Source organism: Petromyzon marinus, chromosome 51 (assembly GCF_048934315.1).
Source record: "Petromyzon marinus isolate PM22_M1 ecotype Great Lakes invasive population chromosome 51, UKy_Petmar_22M1.pri1.0, whole genome shotgun sequence".
Taxonomy (NCBI): Eukaryota; Metazoa; Chordata; class Hyperoartia; order Petromyzontiformes; family Petromyzontidae; genus Petromyzon; species Petromyzon marinus.
This window is the reverse complement of record NC_133717.1, coordinates 5,930,877-5,954,630: the sequence shown is the minus strand read 5'-3', so window position 1 is coordinate 5,954,630 and position 23,754 is coordinate 5,930,877.

The following is a 23,754-nucleotide window of genomic DNA, read 5'->3' as shown; positions in this document are numbered from 1 at the left end:
GAAAAAAATTGAAACTGATGCCATCCAGACTGCCACTCTACGCCCGACCTTATGGAAGAGCTACGTGGATGACACCTTTGTCATCTGGCCACATGGCCAGCCTGCTCTAGACCAAATCCGCGACCACATCAATTCCATACACCCAGCCATCAGATTTACCATGGAGGTCGAAAAAGATGGCAAACTACCCTTTTTGGATGTCTTAATTAAAAGGAGACATGATGGTTCAATGAGCCACTCTGTCTACAGGAAATCTACCCATACAGATGCTTACTTGAAACCGGATTCCCACCACCATCCATCCCAGAAGAACTCCCTCATCAAGACTCTATACCATAGAGCCCAATGCATTTCCAACCAGGAACACATTACCAGTGAACTCAAGCACGTACACCAGGCTCTCAGGGCTAATGGTTACTCCGACTACACAATCCGCAAAGCCATCACTCCAGTCATGAAGAAGGATCCTCTTGTGAAGCCACTCAAAATAATCACGTTACCCTACATTGCAGGGGTCACTACAAAGATCTCCAAAATCCTGAATAAACACAAGATCCAGGTCCGTTTCAACACAGTACATAAAATCCATGATCTAGTTCCATCTGTAAAAGATGCTGTTCCAGACATACAGTACCCGGGCATTTACAAACCAAAGTGCCTCTGTGGTAGTAGCGACATTGGAGAAACCAAACGACATATCTCGGACCGCATCCGCGAAGATAAAGCAGACTTGAAACACGGTAGAACGAACTCCTCTGCCGTGGCAGATCACTGTTATAATTCAGTGGGCTCACATGACATTGACTTCTCCAAGACTTGAAACACGGTAGAACAAACTCCTCTGCCGTGGCAGATCACTGTTATAATTCAGTGGGCTCACATGACATTGACTTCTCCAAGACGGAGGTTCTTTGCAAACCAACCGGCTACCATGAGAGATTCGTTCATGAGGCCATTCACATATACAAGCACAGAGACAATTTCACCCGAGAAGATGGATTCTGGCTTAGTAACCATTGGAAAGATATTTTAAACCATTTCCGTTCTTAATTAATTGTATTTTACGATGACCTTCAGACCGCAGCTCTTTCGCTGGCATTGACTCTTAATACCTCTCACACCACGGTTAATGGTATGGTTTACAACATGGAGTATAACAGCGCCTCACAGCTGTCTCTCTCCCCCTCCTCTGTTCCGACCATGGGTGAACTCGTCCGTCTGAACGGGACCCGTAGCTATCCGTGTTACTAAAGTTGAGGGTAAGAATCCACCCATTGTTTCGCCACATAGCATTGTGATATATAACGACTTATTGTTGGTAGCTTAGCTGATTGGAGAATATAGAGTTTATTGATAACATTGAGGTAATTTATATTTTAGTTTTTTTATTGGTTCACTATATAGTATTCATTATATATTGAATTGTATACCCAGTTACTGTGAATAACTCAGATGTGTAGGCCTTGACTTCAACATAGCCATTTCTGTGACCAGTCACAAGCTAATCACTCAGTTATTTCAATGCTAAATTCGCCTAGTTATTTCAATGCTAAATTCTCCTGTTTGATTTGTACTAGGTGCCTCGGTGAATGTATATGCTCTGACTTTAACATAGCTATTTCTGTGACCAGTTACAAGCTAATCACTCAGCTATTTCAATGCTAAATTCTATGCTAATTCCTTTGTCAAGGGGTGCCTCTGCGGATGTGTATACTTTAACTTAGCTATTTCAATGCTAAATTCTATGCTAATTCCTTTGTCAAGGGGTGCCTTTGCGGATGTGTATGCTTTAACTTTAACATAGCCATTTCTGTGAGCAGTCACAAGCTAATCACTCAGCCATTTCAATGCTAAATTATATGCTAATTCCTTTGTCAAGGCGCTTTGTTTCTTCTCACACAGCTTAAAGGTCGTGATCTGAGCGTGGCTTTTTCACTCCAGCGCTGTCCTCCAGACAGTCTCGTCCCTTCACCTGATGAAGGCCGCTTGTGTTGTGGCCGAAACGTCGTGAGAATATTATTGTGTTATTTTATTTTATCAATTTATTATTTTATTCTCATTCTACGTGACTTTACCGAAAGAACCAAAGAAGATGACTCTATAGTAGTGTAGTGACATCGCGGGATGTCACTGTGCTGTGCCGGCCCTAGAGAGGCACGGCGTGCGATGTAACGACATCGCGGACACCACCATGATGTGAGTGCAGTACCGGCCCTAGAGGGGCTCGGTCAGCGCTGAGTGATAGCGCTCGGTGGCACCACGCTTGGCATGCAGTGCCAGCCCTACAGGACAGGGTGTGGGTGTGCCGGGGTTACTAAAGACCATGGTGCTCTGGTTGACCCGAGAGGACACGTGACTGGCTACGTCTACAAAGGGGCCCCAAGTGGGGGCTACGGGTGGTCACGTGGTCTGGGTCCAGATCCTGCTTGAGGATTCTGGAAGGTGGTCATGGCGAAGGGCGGAGCCAGCTGCGCCACAGAGAATATAAGCCAGGTCCCCCAGAGGGACCGGCGTTGTTGTTCACCTTGAAGAAGCCTCCGTCTACGTTCTACGTTCTACCGAGTCTCCAACACGTGGACCTGGACGCAAGCTGTGGTCCGGTTCGTTGTAGCTAGTTACATTGTAATTAGTGTAGTTTGCCTGGTGGTCACCACCATAGGTTGTTATTATGTTAAGGGGCAGTTACCCCATGTGTTGGTGTTAAATAAATGTGCTGCATCCAAGAGTACGTCTGCGACTCAGTTGAACTCACTACACAAGTATCTACTGACTACAATAGTAACTACTGACGTGGCAGATCACTGTTATAATTCAGTGGGCTCACATGACATTGACTTCTCCAAGACGGAGGTTCTTTGCAAACCAACCGGCTACCATGAGAGATTCGTTCATGAGGCCATCCACATATACAAGCACAGAGACAATTTCAACCGAGAAGATGGATTCTGGCTTAGTAACCATTGGAAAGATGTGATCACAACTGATATACGAGTGCTTTGGATTACAAACACGTTTCCGGAACGAATTATGCTCCCAATCCAAGGTTTTACTGTACTTTAAAGTTGACATGTGAAACATGAATAGCGCTTCTTCGTCCCGGGACATACAGCGTGGTATCCGTGTACTTTTTTTGATACGCAAACCCAACATTGTCAGTTAAAAACGTCTCAAGGTACCCGTGCATACAGGCAGATAGATACACAGACAGACAAAAAAATTACTTATACAGTAAAACCTTGGATTGCGAGCATAATTCGTTCCTGGAAACGTTGTGTAATCCAAAGCACTCGTATACCAAAGCACTCGTATATCAGTTGTGATCACGTGACGCTCGGCAAAGCGTATATACGTACACTACTCGTATTGCAAGACCTCGCTCGTTTATCAAATTAATATTTATTAAAATGTTTGCTCGTCTTGCAAAACACTCGCAGACCAAGTTACTCGCAATCCAAGGTTTTACTGTATAGGTAAGATACACAAATGCTACGAAGCCTTTGACTGTCAGATCAAGGTGTCATCATGGCCAAACAACCCATGGTGACATCTCGACATGTTAATATTTGTGTGAAATCGATAGCGACGTGGAGAGCTGAAGGCTGGGCAGGGCAGCAAAGGGAATGTGCTGTCTCCTGGTGCCCGCACGCGCCCAAGTCGCCTGTTCTGGATGTCAACGTAGCTCAGTGGGCCTCACCTCGTGAAATAAAACACAGTTTTACACTGGCAAACTTCTCAAACAACTTACTGTCAATGGGAGTACGTCCCTGCTGCTGCTGCTGCCTTGTGCTCCGGAATTCCTTCTTCCCACGAATGTTAAACTGTTGTTGTTGATGCTCCATAGTAGAGGTTTGTGGGTTAGAGTATGTGGCTGTCCGCCTGATGATGCTGGTTGTAATTACTGGTGAAACGTCGGACTTGAATTGTAAATCTTGTGGTTTACTCTCCAACACACCGCTGTGCTGAACTAGTAACGAACTGGAAGTTTTATTTTTCAAGTGAAAAACCTTACTAATTGGTTGTGTCGGGTGCTGGCGGGTTTAACGACACATTTATATTTACGCGATCTAAACACGCAATGAACTCCTTTTTAAAAAGTTGTTTTTCAAACAACGTTTTTATTTTAAAGTGCACTAAAAAGTGAATAAGTCGATGTGACAACGGGCAGTGGACGCCATCTTGATGGCAAGAGTCACGTGACGCCTGCTTCGTGACCTCACCCAGATAAATATTTAATTAATCCGGCGTTCATACAAAATGTTAATTGCTTTTAAAGAGCAAATTAGTTGATTAATTGATGCCGATGTTGATACAGGCATGCATTGTCACCGGATCCGTGTAGGTGTGCAAAATTTGGAATTAATTGTACAACGGGAAGTGGACTAAATGTTGATGACAAGATTTGACCACGACAAACATCGGAGTGTAGTGAAGTAAAAGCGTTGACAAAACAAACCCCTCTCATGCCTGATGTGACTCCGCTGGGCCCAGGGTGCAGGCGCCAAGGCCTCTGAACGTGAATGTCGTGAATCAGCTGGGCGAAGGGAGACGACTTCTCTCTGTGAATCAGCAGCAGCAGCAGAGTCTGCAGCAAGTGGCGCAGGTCAGCGACTCTGCACTGTGCTCGTCTCTCTCTCTCTCGTTTTGTCTCCTTTTCATTGTCTTCTCACGTGCTTTGTCTCAATGTTTACGTCTCAGTTAGACTTTCTTACCATGTGTTGAGGGTCTCGCGTGTAATATCATCAGTTGTGTCCCTTGTTGTACCGTCTTTATTGTTCTGGTTTATCATCTTGCTTCTCATGCTTCCACTGTGAATCATATTGGCTGTAAAAACCGACGTGTTCAGTGTTCACGACGACTGTGAGTTTGTATTTATTTGCACCTCCGATTAGCACGGTTGGCTACGTACGGTGCGAAAGAAGTTCAACATACATACTTACACATGCATCATAACACATTTGTACTATCACAGATTCATAATGGTCGACTCTTGTTTTTAACTTAATGTCCATGGGCCTGAGTACAGGAAAAGCAAATAAAACCTCTGTAGCGGGCTGCCTGCTCAGCCACCAGACCCTAATAACCAAACATTTATGTGTTTTGGTTTTGACGTGAGAACTAATTTCTTCAGAACTGCTTTTTGTGTTTAGTTTGTTGTCCTTCCCCCGCACCTCCGATTCGCGTTATTTTTGTTCTTAAAAAGTTACCAAAACTGTCAGCTCACCCATCACCTAACACTGCGCTATTACTGCGTGTGCCCGCCAGACGTGACCCATCAGTGGCTCTTCACAAATGTTTTTCAGGGGGGGGCACTTTCGCCGATAAGACATCATCAGTGTGAGTGCCGACACACATTTGAAGCCATTGGGGGTTTGACAGCAGCACGATGATGGTGGGGGGTGTTGTCACCATTTGTGTTTTGTTGCACAGGTCGCTGGCTACCAGCTTTGCGTAAGTCGCTCACTACACGGGCCCCAAGGTTGTGTGCGTGACGGCCAGGCCATGTTCGCGACAGCTGCGCTTCGGTTCATCGTGGATGTTGTTTTGTGCGCTTACGTAGCGGCATTGCCCAGGACCCGGGAGCTATGATGATGACACGTGCCGGGATTTCTGTCGGAGCAGATCTAGTGGTGGGACGGCGTCTTTCTCCTCTCCCACACACCAAGGTGAGGAGAGAAAAGAAAATAAATATTCGCGATCAAACAACGACTTTGTAAAACACCTGCAACGGGTAACACTTGCGCAGTTAAAACTACAACCACGCCGGGTGAAGTAAGGCGGTGGAAAACGTTCAGTTTGTGTTGAGTTGTGTTGTTGAGCTGTGCTTTGTGTTGCTTTCGGTAGTTGTAGTCGCGCAGTGATTGGTGGTGGTGGTGGTGGTTGTTGTTGTTTGTTGTGGTTATGGCTGTAATGGTTGTGCAGGAATGCCTCGATATGCGAACATTCGAAATGCGAAGTTTCAGTGTAACGAACTTTGCATTCATTACCGTTATTTTAATGGAAAAAGGTAAATAATAAATAAAAACTTTCAGCAATAAATATTGAATTCGTCGGTCTCTGGTGCAATATAAATAAAATTACGTTTCTTAACTAAGTTTATTTTTTTTTATCAATGTCGGTTTTTAATTTTTATACCGTACAATATTAAATGTTTTTTTTTCAATATACATTGTCCTTTGTTTTCAATACGAATGGTTAGTTCTAAAATGTTTCATCTTCTTTGGTTCTTTCGGTAAAGTCACGTAGAATGAGAATAAAATAATAAATTGATAAAATAAAATAACACAATAATATTCTCACGACGTTTCGGCCACAACACAAGCGGCCTTCATCAGGTGAAGGGACGAGACTGTCTGGTAGGACAGCGCTGGAGTGAAAGAGCCACGTTCAGATCACGGCCTTTTAAGCTGTGTGAGAGGAACAAAGCGCCTTGACAAAGGAATTAGCATATAATTTAGCATTGAAATGGCTGAATGATTAGCTTGTGACTGGTCACAGAAATAGTTATGTTAAAAGTTAAAGCATACACATCCGCAGAGGCACCCCTTGACAATGGAATTAGCATATAATTTAGCATTGAAATAGCTAAGTTAAAGCATACACATCCGCAGAGGCACCCCTTGACAATGGAATTAGCATAGAATTTAGCATTGAAATAGCTGAGTGATTAGCTTGTAACTGCTCACAGAAATAGCTACGTTAAAGTCAGACCATACACATTCACCGAGGCACTTAGTACAAATCAAACAGGAGAATTTAGCATTGAAATAACTAGGCGAATTTAGCATTGAAATAACTGAGTGATTAGCTAGTGACTGGTCACAGAAGTTACTATGTTGAAGTCAAGGCCTACACATCTGAGCTATTCACAGCACTATATAGTGAACCAATAAAAAGTAAAATATAAATTACCTTCATGTTATCAATAAACTCTATATTCTCCAATCAGCTAACCTACCAACAATAAGTCGTTATATATCACAATGCTATATGGCGAAAAAATGGGTGGATTCTTACCCTCAACTTCAGCACCACGGATAGCTACGGGCTCCGTTCAGACGGACGAGTTCGTCCATGGTCGGAACAGAGGAGGGGGAGAGAGACAGCTGCGAGGCCCTAGTATACTCCATGTTGTAAAACCATGCCATTAACCGTGGTGTGAGAAGTATTAAGAGGCAATGCTGGCGAAAGAGCTGCGGTCTGAAGGTCATCGTAAAAATACAATTAATTAAGAACAGAAATGATTTAAAACATCTTTCCAGTGGTTACTAAGCCAGAATCCATCTTCTCGGTTGAAATTGTCTCTGTGCTTGTATATGTGAATGGCCTCATGAACGAATCTCTCATGGTAGCCGGTTGGTTTGCAAAGAACCTCCGTCTTGGAGAAGTCAATGTCATGTGAGCCCACTGAATTATAACAGTGATCTGCCACGGCAGAGGAGTTCGTCCTACCGTGTTTCAAGTCTGCTTTATGTTCGCGGATGCGGTCCGAGATATGTCTTTTGGTTTCTCCAATGTAGCTACTACCACAGAGGTATTTTAGTTTGTAAACGCCCGGGTACTGTATGTCTGGAACAGCATCTTTTACAGATGGAACTAAATCACGGATTTTATGTACTGTGTTGAATCGGACCTGGATCTTGTGTCTATTCAGGATTTTGGAGATCTTTTTAGTGACCCCTGCAATGTAGGGTAAGGTGATGGTTTTGAGTGGCTCCACAAGAGGATCCTTCTTCATGACTGGAGTGATGGCTTTGCGGATTGTGTAGTCGGAGTAGCCATTAGCCCTGAGAGCCTGGTGTACGTGCTTGAGTTCACTGGTAATGTGTTCCTGGTCGGAAATGCATTGGGCTCTATGGTATAGAGTCTTGATGACGGAGTTCTTCTGGGATGGATGGTGGTGGGAATCCGGTTTCAAGTAAGCATCTGTATGGGTAGCTTTCCTGTAGACAGAGTGGCTCATTGAACCATCATGTCTCCTTTTAATTAAGACATCCAAAAAGGGTAGTTTGCCATCTTTTTCTACCTCCATGGTAAATCTGATGGCTGGGTGTATGGAATTGATGTGGTCGCGGAATTGGTCTAGAGCAGGCTGGCCATGTGGCCAGATGACAAAGGTGTCATCAACGTACCTCTTCCATAAGGTCGGGCGTAGAGTGGCAGTCTGGATAGCGTCAGTTTCAAATTTTTCCATGAATACGTTGGCTACAACCGGAGATAGGGGGGAGCCCATTGGGGTGCCCTCAGTTTGTTTGTAGAAAGTTCCATTCCAGGTGAAGTATGTGTTGGTTAAGCAATGTCTCACCAGGGGGGGTACATCAGTATGCAGTCCTTGATGAACCAGGTCTTCAATGATAGCGATGGTGTCAGGTACCGGGACTTTGGTGAACAAGGACACCACATCAAAACTGACAAGCAGGTCGTTTGGGGACAGGGAAATGCCTTTGATTGTCGATACCAGGTGAGTAGAATTTAGTACCGCAGAGGTGGTTTTTCCAGTGAAAGGTCGCAGTATATCAGCGAGAAAACGTTCCAGTTTGTAGGTGGGGGAGCTGATAGTAGAGACGATGGGACGAAGGGGTGTATCTTCTTTGTGTATCTTTGGAAGGCCATATAATCTTGGTGGTCTGGCAGCAGAGGGTTTCACCGAGAACTGTTTGATCTCATCAATAAATGCTGTTGAATCAGAGATGATTTTGTTCGTTTTGGTGACCAGGCTGTTGGTGGGATCTCTTTTTATTTTTGTATAGCTGCCATCGTTGAGTAGTTCTTGAATTTTGTTGTTATATTCTGTTTTGTCCATGATGACAGTGGCATTGCCTTTGTCGGCTGAGAGGACGACAATATCATCCCTATTTTTTAATTGAGATAATTCAAAACGTTCGTCTTTGCTGATGTTGCTGGGTGGCAACTTAGCGTTTTTGAGGGTTGCAGCGATTTCAGATCTTGCTACGTCTGCAGAGATGTGACTCAAGCCCTTGAGTGCAACGTCGACATGGGCAATGATATCATTAACCGGTAAGTGTCTCGGTGTGACAGCAAAGTTTAGACCTTTAGCTAAAACGGATTTCAGACCATCAGAAATGGAACTGTTACTGCGATTAATTACGACTTTGTTGACGTCTATCTTTTCGGTGTGTGGATCCGATTTTTTGCTGGAGAGGTGATTGAATTTGGAAATCAAATTGTCCCTACATTTGTTCGACATAGTGGCAGCCGAAGAGGTAGTCATATTGTCTACATGTTCCCAATCCGATGTAGACATTGTTGCTGTCAATTTTAAGTGTGATTTGTAGAGTGTCTTGTCTAACTGATCGAGTTCGGTGCGTGTAAGTCTGATTTTTTCCGAGATAAGAGTGAAGCTAGTTCTAGCTAGAATTCGTTTTGCATTGAGAGAAGTTGCAACAGCAGAGGTTAGTGTAAATGCCGCGACTCTAAGGTAATACCAACCGCAAGATAGACGTCAACAAAGTCGTAATTAATCGCAGTAACAGTTCCATTTCTGATGGTCTGAAATCCGTTTTAGCTAAAGGTCTAAACTTTGCTGTCACACCGAGACACTTACCGGTTAATGATATCATTGCCCATGTCGACGTTGCACTCAAGGGCTTGAGTCACATCTCTGCAGACGTAGCAAGATCTGAAATCGCTGCAACCCTCAAAAACGCTAAGTTGCCACCCAGCAACATCAGCAAAGACGAACGTTTTGAATTATCTCAATTAAAAAATAGGGATGATATTGTCGTCCTCTCAGCCGACAAAGGCAATGCCACTGTCATCATGGACAAAACAGAATATAACAACAAAATTCAAGAACTACTCAACGATGGCAGCTATACAAAAATAAAAAGAGATCCCACCAACAGCCTGGTCACCAAAACGAACAAAATCATCTCTGATTCAACAGCATTCATTGATGAGATCAAACAGTTCTCGTTGAAACCCTCTGCTGCCAGACCACCAAGATTATATGGCCTTCCAAAGATACACAAAGAAGATACACCCCTTCGTCCCATCGTCTCTACTATCAGCTCCCCCACCTACAAACTGGAATGTTTTCTCGCTGATATACTGCGACCTTTCACTGGAAAAACCACCTCTGCGGTACTAAATTCTACTCACCTGGTATCGACAATCAAAGCCATTTCCCTGTCCCCAGACGACCTGCTTGTCAGTTTTGATGTGGTGTCCTTGTTCACCAAAGTCCCGGTACCTGACACCATCGCTATCATTGAAGACCTGGTTCATCAAGGACTGCATACTGATGTACCCCCCCTGGTGAGACACTGTTTAACCAATACATACTTCACTTGGAATGGAACTTTCTATAAACAAACTGAGGGCACCCCAATGGGCTCCCCCCTTTCTCCAGTTATAGCTAACATTTTCATGGAGAAATTTGAGACTGACGCCATCCAGACTGCCACTCTGCGCCCAACCTTATGGAAGAGGTACGTGGATGACACTTTTGTCATCTGGCCACATGGCCGGCCTGCTCTAAACCAATTCTTCGACCACATCAATTCCATACACCCAGCCATCAGATTTACCATGGAAGTCGAAATAGATGGCAAGATACCTTTTTTGGATGTCCTAATTAAAAAGAGACCTGATGGTTCAATGAGCCACTCTGTCTACAGGAAAGCTACCCATACGGATGCTTATCTGAAACCGGATTCCCACCACCATCCATCACAGAAGAATTCTCTCATCAAGACTCTGTATCATAGAGCCCAATGCATATCCGACCAGGAACACATAAGCAGTGAACTCAAGCACGTACACCAAGCTCTTAGGGCTAATGGTTACTCCGACTACACAATCCGCAAAGCTATCACTCAAACCATGAAGAAGAACCCTCTTGAGGAGCCTTTCAAAACCATCACTTTACCCTACATTGCTGGGATCACAAAAAAGATCTCCAAAATCTTGAATAAACACAAGATCCAGGTCCGTTTCAACACATTACATAAAATCCGTGATCTGGTTCCATCTGTAAAAGATGTGATTCCGGACATACAATACCCTGGTGTCTACAAACTAAGTTGCCTCTGTGGTAGTAGTTACATTGGAGAAACCAAACGCCATGTCTCGGACCGCATTCGTGAACACAAAGCAGACCTTAAACACGGTAGGACCAACACCTCGGCCGTAGCAGATCATTGTTCTAATTCAGTAGGCTCACATGCCATTGACTTTTCCAAGACAGAGGTTCTTTGTAAGCCATCTGGCTTCCATGAGAGATGCGTTCATGAGGCTATCCACATATACAAGCACAGAGACAATTTCAACCGAGAAGATGGATTCTATCTTAGCAATCATTGGAAAGATTTGATAAACCATTTCAGTTCTTAATTGATTGTTCACGCTTACAGTGGCTTTCAGACAGCATACATTATAAAAAATTTCGTCTCCCCCCTCCTCTTTTCAGAATATAGATGGACTAGTCCTGGGTAAATTGCCAAATCGCTGCGCGTGGCGCTAACGTTTTTTATAAATACATGCGCCGTTTAAAAATAAATTTATGCAAACCAACACACCTGAAGATGACCGTTTGAGTTATGGTCGAAACGTCGTGATAATTTTTTATTGTTTTATATATATTTTATTATTTTGTTGTTTCTCTTCAACGTGACTTTACCGAAAAAACTAAGAATATGTCTCTAATACACAAGGATTTACGCTAGGCACTATATTTGGCAAAACAATAGTAGTTCGTGAAATCACGTTTTCAACTTACAATTACTGTCATAAAATAATAATTTACCCATTTTTGTATTACTCATGAAATTTGTACAAGAAGCGCATGAACCAAAGGATGGTCAGTTCATAAACCGGTAAATTAAGAATTAATAAATACCTCTGCTGGCTGGTATTGGGTCAACTTTGTAGAACTCCAAACTGAAGCCATATTCTGAAACAGGAAATGAGAAGAATTTTGCGTGAATATCGTGTACAGTACAAAACCTAACACAGTTATAACCGAGTCAGATGTCTTAGCAAGCAGCAACAACATCGCGTACAGTACAAAAACAGTTATAACCGAGTTTAACACGGAGGCTTTTGCGACCAATATCCATAAGAGGTTTTTTGGGTTAGATCGCGTAAATATATAAATGTGTCGTTAAAACCCACCACCACCCAACACAGCCAACTAGTAAGGGTTGTCACGTAAACAGAACATGCCAATTCGTCACGAGTACAGCACAGCGGTGTGTTGGAGAGCCAAGCCACAATATTTACAATCTGAGTATGACGTTTCGCTAGCTTCATCAGGCGACAGCCAGATTTGTGGAGAAGTCTAAATGTTTCGTTCCTTATATAGAGGCGTAGATGTGGTGATCACACTTATGCGCTCTTGCGCAAAGTGGGGGGGGGGGGGGGGAGAATTATGAGTCAACGTACATCATGCATGTGCATTATGAGAGCCCTTTAATCTTGTCCTTCCTGTCCATTCTGTGTATTAAAATAGCTGTACCAACGGTAATCCCTATTGAAATATGGTGCCCTTTACAGGCATGCATTTAAATAAAGTATTATTTGATTATTCTCTTCCACGCAGCACTAAGGAGGTAGCTATCGGAACGGTTACAATTATTTACAATTCTTTCAATATCGAAAGATTCTCTAATTAGTCTTGGCCAGTAGTAGCTGATTTTGCAGAGAACTTCAACATTTTCAAAATCAATTGAGTGTCCTTGTTGGCACACGTATTCTGCTACTGCTGACAGTGGTATTTGGGAGTATTTAATATTTCTCTGATGTTCTTTTCGTCTCGTGCTGATCATTCGTCCTGTTTGCCCAACATAACATTTGCCACATGTGTGTTTGCCCAACATAACATTTGCCAGGTATTTGACACATTAGGGCAGCTGACAGTTGTTGTATCTATAGGCCTTTTCCAAAATTGATATTAATACTTGCCGGATTTTTTTTATAAGTAAATAAATAACACCCGCTACGACAAGACCAGCAAACAGCAGCTGGAGATCGTAAAAAGGCCATTTAAAATAAATAAATACCGCCCTCCGTTGCAAAGGGAGGTTAGCGACTATTTGAAAAATCTCCAGATTGCCAAAGGACAATTCACCTATTTGATGTAACACAGCCGCCCGGGGTCACCAAAAGGGAAGGGGGAATTCCAGGCTTCAGGGACCCCACCCCCCTCCGTCAGCCCGCTAAGTTGTGACGCCACGCGCACAAGCGAGTTTAAACAATTGTCCTCTTCTTTGCTATTAAAACAACGTTTAAAGTTCTGAACTCAACTACAAGGATAAGCTAACATTATCAAGCCTCACACTCACTCCAATTAAAAACAAGGCCACAATTCTAGATTTGAAGCTTTCGTGACTGCAAGGATCCATACTCTTTGGTTCTATTCGGTAAAGTCAAGTAGGTAAAAAATAAAATAACAAAAATCACGACGTTTCGGCCACAACACAAGTGGCCTTCATCAGGTGAAGGGACCGTGCTGTCATGAGGACAGCGTTGGAGTGAAAACAGCCAAACCCAGGTCGCATCCTTTAAGCTGTGTGGGAGGAAGCAAAAACGCTTTGACAAAGGAATTAGCATAAAAATGAGCACGATGTACGTAGGAGGTACATGGACCATGATGGACCAGGAGCGGGTGGGGACCATGACGGACCAGCAGCGGGGGGGGGGGGGGAGTAGAGTGAGTGGAGTGAGTGAGTGAGTGGAGTGAGTGGAGTGAGTGAGTGAGTGGAGTGAGTGAGTGAGTGGAGTGAGTGAGTGAGTGGAGTGAGTGAGTGGAGTGAGTGGAGTGAGTGAGTGGAGTGAGTGGAGTGAGTGAGTGGAGTGAGTGAGTGGAGTGAGTGGAGTGGAGTGAAATAAGCAGTTGTAGAAAGTTTGGGATACCACTACTTGAAAAAATGACTTGTACCATTGAAAATTAGTTCAATGTTTGGTTTGATTCAGAACATGTTTCAATGATTGCTTAATTTGAAACCATCCCCTCGGTTGAAATTGTGTCTGTGTTTGTAAATCTCAGACACAATTTCAACCGAGAGGATGGTTTCAAATCTGATTTACAAACACAGACACAATTTCAACCGAGAGGATGATTTCAAATCTGATTTACAAACACAGACACAATTTCAACCGAGAGGATGGTTTCAAATCTGATTTACAAACACAGACACAATTTCAACCGAGAGGATGGTTTCAAATCTGATTTACAAACACAGACACAATTTCAACTGAGAGGATGGTTTCAAATCTGATTTACAAACACAGACACTATTTCAACCGAGAGGATGGTTTCAAATCTGATTTACAAACACAGACACAATTTCAACCGAGAGGATGGTTTCAAATCTGATTTACAAACACAGACACAATTTCAACCGAGAGGATGGTTTCAAATCTGATTTACAAACACAGACACAATTTCAACCGAGAGGATGGTTTCAAATCTGATTTACAAACACAGACACAATTTCAACCGAGAGGATGGTTTCAAATCTGATTTACAAACACAGACACAATTTAAACTGAGAGGATGGTTTCAAATTAAGCAATCATTGAAAATGTTCTAAATCAAACCAAACATTAAACTAATTTTCAATGGTACAAGATATTTTTTCAAGTAGTGGTATCCCAAACTTTCACAACTGCTTATTTCTCTCCACTCACTCACTCCACTCACTTACTCCACTCACTCACTCACTCCACTCACTCACTCACTCCACTCACTCCACTCACCCCAATCACTCACTCCACTCACTCACTCTACTCCCCCCCCCCCCGCTGCTGGTCCGTCATGGTCCCCACCCGCTCCTGGTCCATCATGGTCCATGTACCTCCTACGTACATCATGCTCATTTTTATGCTAATTCCTTTGTCAAAGCGTTTTTGCTTCCTCCCACAGAGCTTAAAGGACGCGACCTGGGCTTGGCTGTTTTCACTCCAATGCTGTCCTCATGACAGCACGGTCCCTTCACCTGATGAAGGGCACTTGTGTTGTGGCCGAAACGTCGTGATTATTGTTAGTTTATTTTTTACCTATGTGACTTTACCGAATAGAACAAAAAAAAACAGGCCACAATCTACATCAGTGAATCATTACCCATTTATTAATTCGATACTAAATGACCGAAGCCTCAAGAATAGTTCTGGCAGTCAGAGTTATTTCTAAGTCAAAACGAATTCTCTAACCTCAGGACATCAGGAATAAAATAAAACAAATAACTCATACATAACAGCCCGGACCCTCGGATACAGGCGAGGAGCAAGAGTTAATACAATGTTAAATCACAAATCTTGGGGACAGAAACAGATAATAACGATGCAATGTTACATCAAGGGTTATCGAGATGGAATCAGGCGGAATGGGACGGGCTTACACAGCCAAGATAGACTGTGTTCCATTAGGAAGGAGCCTCCTGGCCGCCTTTGTCTTCCCACAGCGCGGGAGAGCAGGAATTTAACACCAGAGCAAGGGAAATTTATTATCGTGGGGGCCATCTGTACACACTGCGCTGGACTTAATGATACACACACGGACTACACCCACACCCCCCACAACGCAGAGTGGGCATCTGTTTTTTTTCTCTCTCGCAAGAGACGCGGAGAGAGGAGAGAGAATTTCACATTTAAGCTCGGCAAGGGGCAGCAAGACGGCAGATCGGAAGAGGACATCAAGCCAGCTCCGAGGCATGGCCTCGAGACATTAGCAATGGGTGCTGTCCCCCGCAGAGAAGAGGGGCGAGGTGATGTTAGGTGCTGAGTTCGGCATGGACCGATAGAGTATCGCTGAAAGTTATTCTACATTCATCCCGATGTTTTGAGTCGCCTGCAGAATCGAGGATTGCGATAAGCTCTATCGTACTAAGCTATCAGAGTTGAGTAAGAGGTGTGCAAATACAATTTTCAAGTTTTGAGAGTGAGCAACAATAGCTCTCGACAGTTCAACAAGGCACAGCTCGGCGAGTGCCAGAAGAGGGCGGCGAGCGGCCGGCTCCAAGGGGCCCCGCGATCAACTGATGGCGAGGCTCGCCGAGTAGCGATGTATCAACGAGCCTGTGTTCAGAGCTGAAAGACGAAGTATCGCTCAAAGACTTTTTTTCTACATCGAATGCCAGCTTTCAGCTGCAGCGCAACCAGCCGCCCGTGAGCAAGAGTGCCAGCGAACCAGCGGCGAGCGTGATCGTGCGCATCTCCACGGAGAGAGCGCGTGCGGCGCAGCTCATCATCCAGCGGCGGAAAGAGCCCGACCAGCCGCCCGTGAGCAAAAGAGTCAGCGACCAGCGGATCAGCTCAGCATCGGCCAGCGGAAGAAGACGGCGACCAACCTGAAGACCAGCCAACCAACGACGCAGAAGAAGACTCTACAACTCGCCCAGAATTGCGAGACTCGCTGTTTAGCGACATGCTACGCCGTGCGAATGCAGCACCATCAGAATAAGTATCGCTCGAAAAGCATTCCGTTCTGAACCTTGACACTCAAGGGTCACTGCAGTGATAGCTAAGCTGACGAGAATCCCAGCATCAACCACCAGAGGGCGGTCATCGACAGAGAGAGCGCCACCAAGCGACGCCAACGGCGAGCACCTTCGCCAACAGCAACAGACGAGCTGCGGGCGCCATCTGCCGACGGATCATCGCGCCTACAGCGCACCGTGTCAACTCGTCCACCTGCTGCGGGGCCGATCTCTGGCCGACCGCGTGAAAGAAGAAAACCCCGCTGTTCGCATGATATGCACTCTGCCCCACACTGCCACCACACCACCTGGCGTCTTCTTGACGCAAAGAATTGATTCCGAACACTGGTCCACTCAACCCAATTCATATCACTCAACACACACACGAACCATTAAGAAGCCTAATCGTCAAGTACGTGAACCATCAGTGGCCGCGAAGGCGTCGCGGCTCACCGAGTGATGAGATTACGTCGTTTTAAGTACATTAATTTTTTTTGTAATTTGTACTTCCAATCGCATAAATTACCAATAGATTCATAAATATAAATTAAGCCTTTGAAACCTTCGCCACGAAACTCTAAGCTCATGGGGAAATGAGCGTGTTAACCGATTTCCTTATCAGACAATCTTGTCCACAAATTAATTAAAGTTCGGCCCAAGTTAAGGATCTCGTGGGAGAGCACGCACACCATCGCACGCCCTTACTCTAAGCCATTTCTTTAATTATATAATCTTGCCGATGAATCTATTGACGTATATTTGTGCCTTAGAGAATAATTGTTTTGACTGCCTTTTCGCATGAATATCGTCGGATGAACTTTTAAGGACTTTTTATTTGTATTTTCCATATGCTCGTGGTACTCAGAGGAAATAATCAATTGTTCTGTAACCCAATTAACAACGTGATTATTGAGGGTTGAAAAGATGGATCAATGAATGAACATCGCCTGTAGTACTGTGCTGACAATTTCAAGTACAAAAATTAGCATATTAGAGTTAAGGTTTTTGTTTGGAATAAAGTGCATGCACGTTTTAACCACTCTCTTTATCACCAATTAAGCTCGCGTTACGTGGTGGAATTAATCATATGTGCAGTTGCCAAAGTGAAACAACGCAATCGTTGATGTTTACTGTGTTGATGCTGTGTTGAAAATTCCAAGCTTGAGAGTTAGTATGTAAAGTTAAGGTTTCGTTTAGAATAAAATTAATTAACGCAGAAGTGGTTGCGTGTTTCTTTTCTGATTTCATGCTTAATAATCTTATTTATAAGAACTGTATTCTGTGTTGCGATTTGAATTTGGAGACCTGACATAAACACACTAATACATACTCTGTAAATGTTAAAGCAAGAATAATTGTATTACCGAGCGTTAATATGAACCTACAGCAAGGGAAAAAAGTAGTTGATCCCCTGCTGATTTTGTACGTTTGCCCACTGACAAAGACATGATCAGTCTGTCATTTTAATGGTAGGTTTATTTGAACAGTGAGAGACAGAATAACAACAAAATCCAGAAAAACGCATGTCAAAAATGTTATAAATTGATTTGCATTTTAATGAGGAAAATAAGTATTTGACCCCTCTGCAAAACATGACTTAGTACTTGGTGGCAAAACCCTTGTTGGCAATCACAGAGGTCAGACGTTTCTTGTAGTTGGCCACCAGGAGGGATTTTGTCCCACTCCTCCTTGCAGATCTTCTCCAAGTCATTAAGGTTTCGAGGCTGACGTTTGGCAACTCTAACCTTCAGCTCCCTCTACAGATTTTATATGGGATTAAGATCTGGAGACTGGCTAGGCCACTCCAGGACCTTAATGTGCTTCTTCTTGAGCCACTCCTTTGTTGCCTTGGCCGTGTGTTTTGGATCATTGTCATGCTGAAATACCCATCCACGACCCATTTTCAATGCCCTGGCTGAGGGAAGGAGGTTCTCACCCAAGATTTGACGGTACATGGCACCGTCCATCGTCCCTTTGATGCGGTGAAGTTGTCCTGTCCCCTTAGCAGAAAAACACCCCCAAAGCATAATGTTTCCACCTCCATGTTTGACGGTGGGTATGGTGTTCTTGGGGTCATAGGCAGCATTCCTCCTCCTCCAAACACGGCGAGTTGAGTTGATGCCAAAGAGCTCCATTTTGGTCTCATCTGACCACAACACTTTCACCCAGTTGTCCTCTGAATCATTTAGATGTTAAATTTCGATTTAAAGCTTTCGTGACTGCAAGGATTCATCTTCTTTGGTTCTTTCGGTAAAGTCACGTAGAATGAAAATAAAATAATAAATTGATAAAATAAAATAACACAATATTCTCACGACGTTTCGGCCACAACACAAGCGGCCTTCATGAAGCGGCCTTCATGAAGCCTTCATGAAGGCCGCTTGTGTTGTGGCCGAAACGTCGTGAGATTATTGTGTTATTTTATTTTATAAATGTATTATTTAATTCTCATTCTACGTGACTTCACCGAAAGAACCAAAGAACATTTAGATGTTCATTGGCAAACTTCAGACGGGCATGTATGTGCTTTCTTGAGCAGGGGGACCTTGCGGGCGCTGCAGGATTTCAGTCCTTCACGGCGTAGTGTGTTACCAATTGTTTTCTTGGTGACTATGGTCCCAGCTGCTTTGAGATCATTGTAGTTCTGGGCTGATTCCTCACCGTTCTCATGATCATTGCAATTCCACGAGGTAAGATCTTGCATGGAGCCCCAGGCCGAGGGAGATTGACAGATCTTTTGTGTTTCTTCCATTTGCGAATAATCGCACCAACTGTTGTCACCTTTTCACCAAACTGCTTGGCAATGGTCTTGTAGCCCATTCCAGCCTTGTGTACAATCTTGTCCCTGACATCCTTGGAGAGCTCTTTGGTCTTGGCCATGGTGGAGAGTTTGGAATCTGATTGATTGATTGCTTCTGTGGACAGGTGTCTTTTATACAGGTAACAAGCTGTGATTAGGAGCACTCCCTTTAAGAGTGTGCTCCTATTCTCAGCTCGTTACCTGTATAAAAGACACCTGGGAGCCAGAAATCTTTCTGATTGAGAGGGGGTCAAATACTTATTTCCGTCATTAAAATGCAAATTAATTTATAACATTTTTGACATGCGTTTTTCTGGATTTTCTTGTTATTCTGTCTCTCACTGTTCAAATAAACCTACCATTAAAATTATAGACAGATCATGTCATTGTCAGTGGGCAAACATACAAAATCAGCAGGGGATCAAATACTTGTTTCCCTCACTATAGACAACGAGCGAGTTACTCTGGCATGCTTGCATCACACTGGCATAACCTCATACGACTAATTGTATGATCCCGATTGATAATCCGACCCTCGTCAGCGAGGCGGGGCCTGATTATCATAACGGCTTGCATTAGCATAATCACACCCACTCGCAAAAAAACAATACATTTATATCGCGAATTAGCATAATTTATGCGCACATAATTACAGCAATTAACATAAAATCAGAAAATTACGTAAACTTTAAATTTCATTTAATTTTTATTATTTCAATCAAAAATTTCATACCCGACATATACAACACAGTGCAAAATGAGATCAGGCAGGTTAGGGTTAGGATAAGCTCGTGTGAGAAGAAGTTCAAAAACATAATGAGAACGCAATGAAATTTCCCAGTTTATGAAGGTAATAAGCAAGAATTATTCAATCTGATTGCTCCAGTATGGGTTAAAAGAGATGCCCCCTTACCAATGTGAGCGTCTGCCATCAACACGCAGCAAACGTTTCTGCAAACTCTCCTTTGACCCGGCGCCTCCCATCAGCAATGGCCGGCTGCGAAAGAAGTGCAGCGTGCGTACGTATGCACGTACACAAACGCGTACAAAACAAGGGTACCTTGCATGAAGTTGTCCGAGACTTGAAACACGAGCGTCACGTTGTTGGAGAGGGAGCGCACGCCCGGCGGCAGAGCTTGGCCGCAGAATCTGCCCAGCGAATGTCCCCGCTGCTGGGCGCCGCCGTCGTACACGGCCAGGGAGCTGTTGCCACACAGCTCGCTCCCCGGTAGCCTTCATTGGGGTGAGAGGTAAGAGACAAACCGTGTACACAACGTCTTTTGTCGTCACCAACGGTTCATCATAAAATACAGACAATGGCGAGTGCCGTCACTTTGGGCCTGTACAAAAGTTTTGACGCAACGTGGGAGTGCTCCCCATCCGTGTGTATGGGGAACGGAAGCGTAGTGGTTAGTGTGCTGAACCCGTCCTGGGCATCCCCTAGGTCGACTCAGCCTCAAATGAGCACCTCGTGCGATTTGTAAACATGGCCACTGGGGAGACAAAGGGGGCCGGAGGTGTGGTGTTGACCACCCACCACCTCGTGTGCTGTGCTGGCCTTCATAGGTGCTCGCTAACAGCACTTTCCCCAACGGTATGTTCAGGCTATTAGGGGGGATGTTTGTAATTTTCTTTGGGGTGATTTCGGGGTGTGTGTGTAAAGTGACGTGGTGTTTCCTTGCTCAAACGAGCGGTGGGAGGGGAATGTTCAACGCTGTGGGTGGAATTTAGGCCGTGGTTGAAATTAACTTGTGTCTACTGCGAGCGCCAATCTATGGCAGACAATGTAAATCATGATCGAACGTGAACATAATTTTGACGGTGGTGGTGATTGAAAATTGTCATAATAATAATGATGCCGAATTAATTGGATTATGATAAATGGGTACTGATGATGATTAAAGAGTGCTACTGTTGCATATTATGATGATAACCATATTGCTGTTCCTGATGCTAATTTTGGTTCCGCTGCTTATGAAGACGATGAGGAAGATGAAGAAATCTAGAACGGGAAGTGTTCCTGAGAAAGCCACACTTACTCCTAAGACTTATTTTGAAGCGTGTTTCATATATGGGAAGACACTTTTTTGTTAAATATTTTTGTTTTACCACATAAGGCCCACTGAGATATATAGCGCTTTCTCAGAAGCAACCTGGCCATAAATGATAGCCCAATGAAGTGGCTTATGTGGAAATTTATAGCAGCCAAATCCTCTTAAAAGCATGTTTCTCAATGTGCCGGGAAAAACTGGATGTGGAGAAAAATCCACATGACCACAGGGAGAATGTGCAAACTCCAAATATACAGCAGGCGTCAGGGTTGAGATGGAACCCATGTGCTTCTGTATACCAGGTGAGGTAGTTCACATCTCGCCACTGTGGCGCCCCAGTAGCCACAGGCAACACTTTGAGCAAATTACACTCAAATGTCCACACAGATTCAAGAACCCATTTCTCTACCATCTTATCCTGGCCATCTCAGCACACTCACCTGTGCTGTTGCCAGGAATCATGAATACGTCGCAGGGTTCAGAGTGCGATGCACGAAGCACTGTGCCATCACTCCCCACATTAAACTAAAATAAAATTTATTTTACCAAGTAAGGCCTACTAAGCTATATCACTCTTTTTAAGAAACGACCTGGCCACACATTAAAGCTCAAAGAAGTGGCTTGTGATGTGGAAATTTATACCAGCCAAATACTGGGGCATCACGGTGGCGAGATGTTAACTTCCTTTAACTCCCTCGCCTGGTATTCAGGAGGACGTGGGTTCAATCCCGACCCTCGCACCTGTATATCTCGAGTTTGCATGTTCTCGCCGTGGTCGTGTGGATTTTTCTCCAGGTCCTCCAGTTTTTCCCTCCACATTTTACAATCAACGTGTTCAGAGAATTTAGCTGGTCTCAATTTCCACGTGATAAGCCATTTCGTTGAGCTATAATTTGTGGCCCGGTCGCTTCTGAAAGAGACCAATATAGCTCTGTGGGTGTTATCTAGTAAACTAAAAAAAATTGTTCGTAGTTTTATACTCTAAACCCATGTTTATAAATGTGGAGGGAAAAACCGGGGGACCCGGAGAAAATTCCCACTTGAGCACGGGGAGAACACGAATACTCCAAATGTGTAACACTAGACCCAGCCGACCCATGTGATGGAGCTCGATTGGTCAGTGTGTCCACCGAGCGAACGAGCGTGCTGCTGATAACGCACGCACCTCCATTCTGCTTCAAAAGCCCCTGGCTGTTAATGGAGTGTGCAGTGTTTTTTGCTGTTGTTCGTAGGTTAGGGCTTCACCCATTCTGAATGGTGGGAATCGAGCCAAAATAAAACTGTCACGGTGAATCGGGCAGAATTTATTTTGTGCAACTTGTAGCGTGCAAAAATTTCTCGAACGTGCGGAATGTAACTCTACAGGAATCAGGCCTTTAAAAAATATTTTATTAATATCAAATGTTCATAGTAAAATGGTGTGTTACTCACTTTAAGTAGTTGAATTGCAGCTTGACAAAAGAGCCAATTGTAACTGTAATGTCCACAGTGCAGAACATATTTGTTGCGTAGCTCAGGTCATAAAAGCTGTTCATTCTGCCAGTCACCCTGCAAACTCAATGCCTGTCAAAAGGATTACAGTACACAGAGATGACTTTGAGACATCAGTCCTTGAATGCAAACATCGATGTACAATACATCTTTGTTAAATGTTCAGTATATACTGAACTTGACTGCCTATATAATGACAGTATGATATACGGTAACGTACATGAATACAATAGATATTTTAATTATATAAATTTTCCCCCAATTATATCCTGATTGTGCGATCAGCGTTACCTTCTAGAGATGAAGAATCCATTCTTAAAGCCCTCAATATTCAAAAACAGTCTGCAGAAGCAGCTATCACAGAACTACATCTGCGACAAACATTAATTTTCCAAACTATAGGGGTGGGGGAGAAGTATTTTCCCACCTGCCCTGATCATTTAAAATTCTCAAAGCCAAACCCGAGAGAGAAGTCACATTGAATGTGATGGTTTTTGTTTGGTCATTGGCGACTGGGCTGAGACCACCAACTCACTACACCTGGGAACGCGGCTCCATCACGGCCGGCTGCCTGGATTCCCACCGAGGATCTAATCAGTGTCAGCTCAGCGCTCTGACTTCTGAGCCATGTGGTGCCTCTTTTAATGACCGGAAGTTTTTTTTTTAAATATACCCGGGTGGTACGCAATGGCACTTATTTTACCAACTTAAATTTTTGAGCGATATGCATTCATAATGATTATACGGACTGTTCTAAAATGATGTAGTAGTTGCGTTCCTGAAGAACACCGCGTTATGGAGTTAAGCACAGTCCGCGATACCACGTGAGATGTGTATGCAGGCTGAACAAAGACTGAGGCGCGTGGGTAGCATCTAAAAGCATCCAGCAGCATCCCACCTTGTGTGATGCTACATCGAGGCAGCCGTACGACCGCTTATTCCTACTCGCACGACGCATTTATGTTCACTCAATCGC